At 57.3% G+C, this 8,931-nt stretch overlaps 1 long non-coding RNA gene across 2 annotated transcripts; it reads right to left on the bottom strand.

Annotated features, from left to right (window-relative positions):
- Positions 1-3,910: 3,910 nt before the first annotated feature.
- Positions 3,911-8,201, bottom strand: LOC128843486 (uncharacterized). 2 transcript variants are annotated; one of them, XR_008446275.1, is made up of 5 exons: positions 6,511-8,201; positions 5,868-6,039; positions 5,263-5,714; positions 4,715-4,858; positions 3,911-4,166 (listed from the first exon to the last, which is right to left on the bottom strand). It is a non-coding gene; the product is annotated as an uncharacterized LOC128843486 (long non-coding RNA). The 2 variants fall into 2 exon arrangements; XR_008446274.1 differs by having other exon boundaries at positions 4,715-5,714.
- Between the last annotated feature and the right edge of the window lie 730 nt (positions 8,202-8,931).

An 8,931-nucleotide genomic window follows, 5' to 3' on the forward strand; every position in this document is an offset into this window, starting at 1 on the left:
GGCTCTATCTGTCCTACCATCAGTGATGTCTCCTGAGCAAGCACCAGGGCCGGCCCAATTCGTTTTTTCATCCTAAGTGGACACCACCACCCCCCATCAAGAGAGAAAATGGGAATTTTGTTTCCCTCCCTCTTTGGACGAATTCTATCAGGATTTCATCCACCAAAAAGTTGCCAGATTCACAGGGCAGTTGGGGTTTTCCTGCAATCCCCAGCTGCTGGAGGCATGGGATTCCTGCGCTGTGATAAGGCAAAGCAGTGCGCATCACAGGCACAAACTAACCCACGGAAAGAGCCAGCCCCCTAAAAAAGAGGGGTTCTATATATTTGCTTGCCGGTCTTTGGAGCCCCTTTTCCAGCTTCTCCCTCCAGTGGCAAGGGCTGGAAAAGCGGCTCCAAAGACCGGCAAGCAAATATATAGAACCCCTCGTTTTTGTGTGTGTGTGTGTGGGGGGGTGAACATCTGAGGGGCCGGCTCTCCTTCCATAGATTAGCTTGTGTCTGTAAATGTCCCGATCGCGGCTAACACAAGACAAGCCACTGTTCTGGGGGATTCCACAGGCCCAAGGGTTTGCCCGGGTTTTAGCTGGTTGAACTGGTCAGAGTTTGACAGTGTTTCAAATCACGCCATGAGCCAGACCCAGCGTTGGGGGTAGATTAGCCGCTGTCTGAGCCTATCTTTCTGCTGGACAGAGGGCAAGGTCCGAACTGACCCTGTCCCACCCCGCCACCCGCAGCTGCAGGGAATTTCCACCCCACAGAGAGCCAGGACTTATCATGTGACTTGGCAATGCCCTAGCACAGTTAGGGAGGGTGAAACATGGGGAACAAGCAGGGACGATCCTGCCCCATGGGTGGGGAATAGACTGCGGGGGACAATCCTGCAACCTGGGGGAATAGAGCACAGGGGACGATCCTGCCCCTTGGCGGGGGAGGGTGATAGAGTGGGGGGGACAATCCTGCTCCTTGAGGGGGGATGGGCTCCACACGCCCTCCGCCTCCTGCTCTTACCCGGCCAAATCTCCGCTTCTCTCCGTGCAGGCAAAATTTTGTCTGAGAAACAAAAGCGTAACTCCGTGTGTCTTATCCTTCCAGCAGCCCAGCTGGCGGGAGTTTGAAGGTGGGTGGGGCGGCCCTGCTCTCACATTGTAGTGCGAGGGGGTGGGAGGCAGAGTGCATGTGGGAGGGGAGCAGAGAGAGGCCCGGAGAGATGGGGCCAGGCTGGAAAAGCAAGTGAGAGAGACTGGAGGGTGCAGAGAATCTTCATTCCCCAGATCCCCCCACGGGCTCTTTGGAGCAGCAGGGTCTGGAAGTGCACGTGCTTTAAAAGGCACTGAAAGTGCCAGGAACTGTGATCAACTTGGGGGGCCGGACAGCTTGGCCAGAGATACACCCCCTAGTGAATTTCTGGATGTGACCACTGCCTCTCCATCCAGGAATGACATCCCAACTGCCTCTTCTCAGAAATGAGGCATTTCTTAGAACTGAAAACAAAAACCCTTATTGAATATTGAACTCTTTCCACTGCTGGGTAATGGTCACCTGGGGCTGAGATGCAGTCACCTCTGGGGTGGAACAGCTGAGGAAAAGCAGCACAGCAACACTACATGGGGATGGCTCGCCCAGCGCTGAGGTGCAGCTGTCTCTGGGGTGGCTTCTTCAGATAACGTGATCTTATGAATGGGTCCTTTTGTCTTTGGAACTCACTGCCACATGAGCCCTGCTATGTATCCTGGAGCTCTTTGCTGAGGCTTTTTACTGCTTTTTACTCCTGTTTGATGGTCTCCTGTCTGGTATTTCCCAGGTTTGGGTTCTTTAGATGAAGGGTGAACCACTCAATAAGACTCATAGACGTTAAGGTCAGAAGGTCATCTAGTCTGACCTCCTGTACATTGAAGGCCACAGAACCTCACCACCCACTGCTGTAATAGACCCCAAACCTCTGGCTGAGTTACTGAAGTCCTCCAGTCATGGTTTAAGGACTTCAAGTTACAGAGAATCCACCATTGACACTAGTTTAAACCTGCAAGTGACCTGTGCCACGTGCTGCAGAGGAAGGCGACCCCTCCCCTCAGGTCTCTGCCAATTTGACCTGGGGGAAATTCCTTCCTAGTCCCAAATATGGCGATCAGTTAGACCCTGAGCTTGTGGGGGAGACCCAGCAGCCAGACACTTGAGAAAGAATTCTCTGTAGTAACTCAGAGCCCTCCCCATCTAGTGTCCCATCACCGCCTGGGGAGATTTTTGCTGCTAGCAGTTACAGATCGGCTACATGCCATGGTGGGCAGTCTCGTCATCCCATCCCCTCCATAAACTTCTCAAGCTGAGTCTTGAAGCCAGTTAGGTTTTTTGCCCTCACTGCTCCTCTTAGAAGGCTGTTCCAGAACAAACTAACTTCTGCCCCAGTCTGTAGTGGGCCTCACACAACAGCTATCAGAGGCGGGGGGGCGAGCTGGCCTCAGAGAGGACACAGAACATGTCTACAAATAACTTTTTCTGGACTGCTGAGGTGGGGGGAGAGGCCAGATTCCATCTGGCACTGTAGGACTCTGAGGACGCTCTGGGATCGGGAGCGAAGTCTCTGGAGCCTCGGGAGGTGCAGGTTTGGAGACATGTGGCTCCTACCTAGTGCAAAGTAACCTGCTGTGCTCCCCCACAAGAGCCATGTTAACAGGCAACACTGCCTCTGTCTTTCCTTGGCCACATGTATCGTGTCCTTTTTCTGGTGGTTAGTCCAGAAAAGGAGGACAAGCGCTCACTCCTGCTACCACCTGAGGGAGTTGCAATAGCCCCAGAATCTGGGACTTCAAGCCCCTAGAGTGACCTCTTACCTTTATAGACACCCCCCCTTGCCCATACACAGCTATTTTAAAGTTTAGTCTGACAGTAAAGAGACCCCTTTTCAACCCTTCACCACACAAGAGAAAGCCGGCAGCATTTGTCATTAACTATTTATTTCTCCTCTCCTGGCTCCCAAACTGCTTCTCCTCCCTACTGCCGCCAGCCACCTTCGAGTTCTCCCTCTTCTCTCCCCGGCTCTGCTCACTCGATTGCAGCAGCTCAGCGGATGGTCCAGTTTTACTCTTTCACTTCCATTCTTCTTCACTTCTTTGGGTGGCTGCATTTGCCATTGAGCAGGCTGATGGAAATACCTGAGTGCTCTGCCTAGGCCAGGGGTCTCCAACACGCGGCCTGCGGGGCTATTTCTCTAGGTAAGCAGCTCCAGGCCACAGGCCAATGCCATCCTGCACCCCAACCCCCTGCCATGAGCCCCCTGCCTGCACCCCAACCCTCTGCCACACCTCGCACTCCCTCCTGCCCCCTGCACCCCAACCCCCTGCCATGAGCCCCCTGCCTGCACCCCAACCCTCTGCCACACCTCGCACTCCCTCCTGCCCCCTGCACCCCAACCCCCTGCCTAGAGCCCCCTACTGCACCCCAATCCTCTGCCACACCTGGCACTGCCTCCTGCACCCCAACCCCCTGCCTAGAGCCCCCTACTGCACCCCAACCCCCTACCTCACCCCTCCAACTCCTTGCCCTGAGCCCCCTGCCTTCACCTCAACCCCCTGTTGCACCCCAACTCCCTGCCCTCAACCTCCTGCCACATCCTACATCCTTCCTGCACCCCAACTTCCTATCCTGAGCCCCCTTTTGCATCCCCCACCCCCTGCCCTGAGCCCCATCTGAACCCCAACCCTCTGCCACACACCACACTCCCTCCTGCACCCTGTACCCCAACCCTCTGCCCAGAGCCTCCTACTGCACCCCAACCCCCTCCCTCACCTCTCCCTCTCCCTGCCCTGAGCCCCCTGCACCTCAACTCCCGCCCTGAGCTCCTGCCACTCCTCCTGCCCCCTCTGGGGGCAGGACTGGGGGCAGCAAGGGGGGGGGTGTCAGTGATGCGGCCCTCGGGCCAATGAACTAGTCCTCAGCCGGCCCTCGTGGTCATTTGAGTTTGAGACCCCTGGTCTAGGCTCACAGGCCCAGCAGCTAAAGCCAAGCGCTGCTGAAAGCAGGGGGAGATTAGCCTGGATTGGCAGGAGTTGAGGCTTGGCCCATAGGGACCCCAGGCACTGCCGCTGCTGCCACCTTCATGGTGAATCCTCCAATGCCTCGCCAAAGGGCTCTTCCACATTCTACAAACTGGCCTCACTGGCTGACTGTCTAGGAGAACAGAAACCCTTTGTTAGAGCCGGAGAGTCTCTTGCCACGGCTCCCTGAGGGTCACAGTCAAACACCTGCGAGTCTCTAGGAGGCTCTCAAGCAGTTCCCTGCTCAGGCACTTGGCACCCACTAGCACAACGGTCTCTGACAGCGGCATTGCCAAGGGGAGCTCAGCAGTTGGTCCCTTCTATGGATTCCTGAGTGGGAGGGAGGTTGGTCTTGTCATTTAAGGCCTAGTGTCAGAGTCAGGGCTCCTGGGTTCTCGGACTTTGGAAGTGGGTGGAGTCTAGCGGTTGGAGCTGGACTGGTATCAGTCCCACTTCCTTCCTGCCTCTGTCAGGGACGTCGTGTGTGACCTTGCAGCCAGTTGCTTTCTATCCCTATGCCCCAGCGAACAGGGATAATACTGACCCACCTCAGAGGGGCTGGCAGGGGTCACCAGCGTCATGACTCAAGTTGGAACCAGTTGTGCTCTTGGTAGTGAAGGGCCCAGATTCAGTCCCCATGGATGCCCAGGGTGTCTGTATTGTGGCCCTGGTTTGACTCACCTAGCATTACAGGCTGTTTAGCCTGGTCCTGGCCAGGCGTGGTGCATCTGCTCCTGGACCTCTCATCACACACAAGAACATGGCCCACCAAGGACAATCCATCAGCTCCCATCTGGTGTTCAGCTCCAGGATGGATGGGGGGCCCTAGCCGGACCATAGAAAGACAGGGGGGTGTTCTTTGGTGGAAACTGCTGGAGCTTCAGCCTCTGCTCCCACCTCCACCCCCACGCTAAGGGCTTCAAAAGTGGTGCCTGACCCCAGGTAAACAAAGTAGCTGAGCTGAGGCCAGAGTGGGACTGATCCTAAGAAAAGAGCAGATTTCTCCTCTGCTCTAGGGAGATTCCCCTAGGAAAAGCAGCTGGGGTGGGGCGATACAAGCACTACCCCTCAGCCCTTGAATAGCGGGCAACTGGGACTTTGGGAGCCAAGGGACTGGTGTATCTTGCTGGAGATCAGAAAGGGGCAATGGAGAAGTTGTACCAAAGTCAATGTCATGGCTAGGTCAAGTGCAGCCAGACCTACTGGTCAGAGCCAGAGTCCACACTCACATGACAGGAGCTGAGAGTCAGCCAGGTCAGGATACTGGAAGATCAGCAGCAAAAGACAAACTTGCTATCACCACCACAACTCAGATGCCAGGAAATCAAGCCAGGGGAGCGGCAGCAGAACCAGGCAGCGCACGGTCCAGAACCGGGAGCAGGCCTGGTGTTCAGTCAGCTTCGTGTTCCTGCTGCTGTCTTACGCAGGGCCAGGGGGCCAGTGAGCTTTCCTGGGACTCCTCCAATAGGACCTCAGGAGTGGAGCCTCAAACTGGGGCTGAACTTCATGGGTCCGAGGTAAGCAATTTTCAGCAGGCTTCCAGGTGGAGGGTTGGAGTGTGGCTGCTCCCATGAACCCTGCAGACCCGGGTTGGAGACCCCTGGGGCGTGACAGTGAGTGATCTCTCCCCGCACAAACCTCCTGCAGCAGGAAACAGTCTCCAGGATCCTGGACACCACCTCTGAGAATAAAATGAGGATATCATGATGAGAAATAGGGCTCTGTACCAGGGCTGGGATCCAGGGACAGGGAAAGCTCCCAGCCAGGCTATGCATCGGGGATGCCATTTCTCCCCCAAGAGACCCACACGCCCCAAGAAGTAAATGGCTCTTACCTCAATGAGGGACTGGGGTCTTCCATCTAAGCCTCTTTGAGAGCCGGCATTGCTGGGACGAGGTGACCTGTCCCCGCTGCTCCCTGACGTGGCTCAGCTACAGGAAGCGCCCGTCTGGGAGGCTGTGCCAGATCCCAGGGCCTGGAAGAGAGCTGGAAGGAGGCTCCTATTCCTGTCACACCCAGAGACCCCATAGAAGGGCCAAGGGGAGAATAAAGGGCAGAAGGTGAAGCTAGCCCTGAGCCTCTGTCCCACCCCCACCTCCTCAAAAGTGGAGCTTTCTGAGCTCCAGTGGGGCTGTGGCCCTGACACAAGGGCTTTTCTGCACCATATGGGGCAGGGAGAGCTCTGCCTGGTCGCAACGGGAATGAGCGGGGGTAGACCAAGGAAAGGGAGAAGGGGAGTGGGTGCAAGGGAAAGAGGTCCTGCCCCGTATGAAGGAATTTGGGGGGCAGAGGGAAGAACCTGCTCCACAGTGAGGGGAGAGCGTTTCTGTGAGTGCCAGGGGGCTCCATTTCCCCTTCTCGCTCTCCCAATCAGAGGGAGGCCACTCCAGCTGGCCCAGTCTGGTCCTGACCAGAGTCTGCAGGGTAGCAGTGGGCCCACAATAGGGCTGGGCGGTTTTGACAGGGTTGGGACTCACCAGCATTGCGCCTCCCGCTGGTCGCTCTGGGAATTAGCTCAGTCCATGGGGAATGCCCTCTGCTGGCAGCGTCCCATCCGTCCCTTTTCCTCCGTTGGGATCTGGAGCCACGTTGCTCACCTCTTGACACTGCCTCCAGCAGTGCCCACTAGTCCATCCTCACCCCATTCCAGGGGCGGGGGTTAGCAACAGTCCTTGCACCTGCCTCGGTAGCCAACCGCAACCCCCAAAGTCTAGCCCCTTGTCTCAAGGGCCGGTTACAATTTGTCTCGGCCATCGGATGGCCAGATGCAGTATTGCCCAGCCCGAGATGCTGGTCTTCTGCTCTGGAGACAGACCTTCCCCCATGAAATTCTGGGACAGACTACCCGCTGCTCTCCTGGGCAGCCATTATATAGGGCCTAGCCTAGCCCTGATTGGCTGGCTCTAATCTCGGCCCTGATTGGCTCTCACTAGGCCCTTCCCTGATTGGAAGACGGCTTGCACAGCCATTCTGGCCTACTCTAGTTCCCTCTCACATGGGGGTGGGGTAGCTGTCCCACCACAAACCCTCCCCCTTAAAAAATGCTCACGGGGGAGGGGAGGAAAGGGGTCCCTATCACCCCAGCTTCCTTCATAGTGGGGCCTGCAGGGCATCCCTTTCCTCTCACAGGCCCTCCAAAGTCTGGAGCCAGCGGCTTACCAGCTGTAGGGTCTGGGTTCCCACTGTTGAACGTCCTGGTCCTACTTGGGTTCCTACTTCTGTTTGGGTTCCTACATGGGCCCTCCTGGCTCCTATGTGGGTTCCCTCATTTCGGTAGGGCCTCTCTGCCCCAGCCCCTTTCTCTCTGGGGGCCTCCGTCTTCACCACCTCTTTTCTGTGGCTAGTCTCTGACCGAGCCCTTGTCTCAGACACTCCCCCTTTCTGCCTCAGGGGGCAGTGCCTCTTTAGATGTCCCCGTTGGTGGCAGTGGAAGCACTTTCTGGGTCTTCCCCCTGCCACATCCCTACTCCTGCTTGTTTGGGCCCTAGCCCTTCCTTCTGGGCTGGCCCGGGCCTTGGGAGTCCTGTAGGGGCACTCTCTCTTCAGGTGCCCTGGCTCCCCACAGACCCAACAAGCTGGGGGCCCCCCCTGTTACTCTCACAGGGGGTGCCTTTTCTGGGTGGGGCCTCTCTGCCCCCTCCCAGGAGGGACACTCCCTCCTTTAGTGTCCCTGTCACCTACAGGCGAAGCAGTTCAGCGTTCCTGGCCTCTCGCCCTCGGTGCCGGATCTCTTGTTCGGTCTGGGTGCCGACCTCCACAGCAGCCAGAACAACTCCCTCTGCTGTTCGGCAAGCCGAGCCACCCAGGCCCTCCAATAGAAGTCTCTTTACTCCAGCATTTTGGTCTCTCCACATGGCACAATCTGCCTAGTCTGGTTGACGGTGTCCTTCTTCAGGCCACTTCCCTCCAGCAGTGCCCCCTAATCCATCCTCATCTCCTTCTGGCGGGGAGGGGGGAAGCAGGCTAGCAACAGTCCTTGCACCTGCCTCAGTGGCCAACCAAAACCCCCAAAGTCTAGCCCCTTGTCTCAAGGGCCGGTTGCAGTTTGACTCAGCCACCGCATGGCCAGGTGCAGTACAAGAGGGAATGGCGGGGACCCAGGCCCACCAACTACCCTGGGTCCCAACCCAGGGATCCTCCAGTGGCAGCCTCCCTGCTCTCCCCTTGTCCAACTGTCCCTGGGACACTTCCCCTTTGGGTCCTCTAGGCCCTTTCTATCAGGGCCCGCAGTCTGGCAGGTCTTGGGCCGGAGCTGTAGTATGCTCCCTTCAGCCTGCCCAGCACTGCTCTTTCAGAGATGCTGGTCTCCTGCTCTGAAGACAGACCTTCTCCCATGAAGGTCTAGGACAGACTGCCTGCCGCTTGCCTGGGCAGCCTTTATATAGGGCCTAGCTTAGCCCTGATTGGCTGGCTCTAATCTCGGCCCTGATTGGCTCTCAGTTGGCCCTTCTCTGATTGGCTACCAGCCTCTGCAGCCGCTATGGCCTACTCTAGCGCCCTCTTGCATGGGGGTGGAGCAGCCGCCCCACCTCAGCAATCAGCTGTCGCAACCAGGCTGTGGCCTGGGCTGCGGGGCTGGCTCCAGGCACCAGCGGAGGAAGCACATGCCTGGGGCGGCATTCCGTCCATTCTTGGGGCGGCACAGGCCGGGCGACTTTTTTGTTTTTTGCACTTCAGCAGTTCGGGCGGCGGCAGTCCGAGCGTTGTTGTTGGCTTTTTTTCTGCTTCGGCAGTTCGGGTGGCAGCAGTCCAAGTGGTTGGGGTTTTTTTTTGGTTTTCTTTTTGCTCGCTTTGGCAGTCCGAGCGTCGTATTTTTTTTTTTTGCTTGGGGCAGCAAAAATGGTAGAGCCGGCGCTGCTGGGCTGAGGTCGCTCAAGTGGTCAGCCCCTCAACACACT

Source organism: Malaclemys terrapin, chromosome 9 (assembly GCF_027887155.1).
Source record: "Malaclemys terrapin pileata isolate rMalTer1 chromosome 9, rMalTer1.hap1, whole genome shotgun sequence".
Classification (NCBI taxonomy): Eukaryota; Metazoa; Chordata; order Testudines; family Emydidae; genus Malaclemys; species Malaclemys terrapin.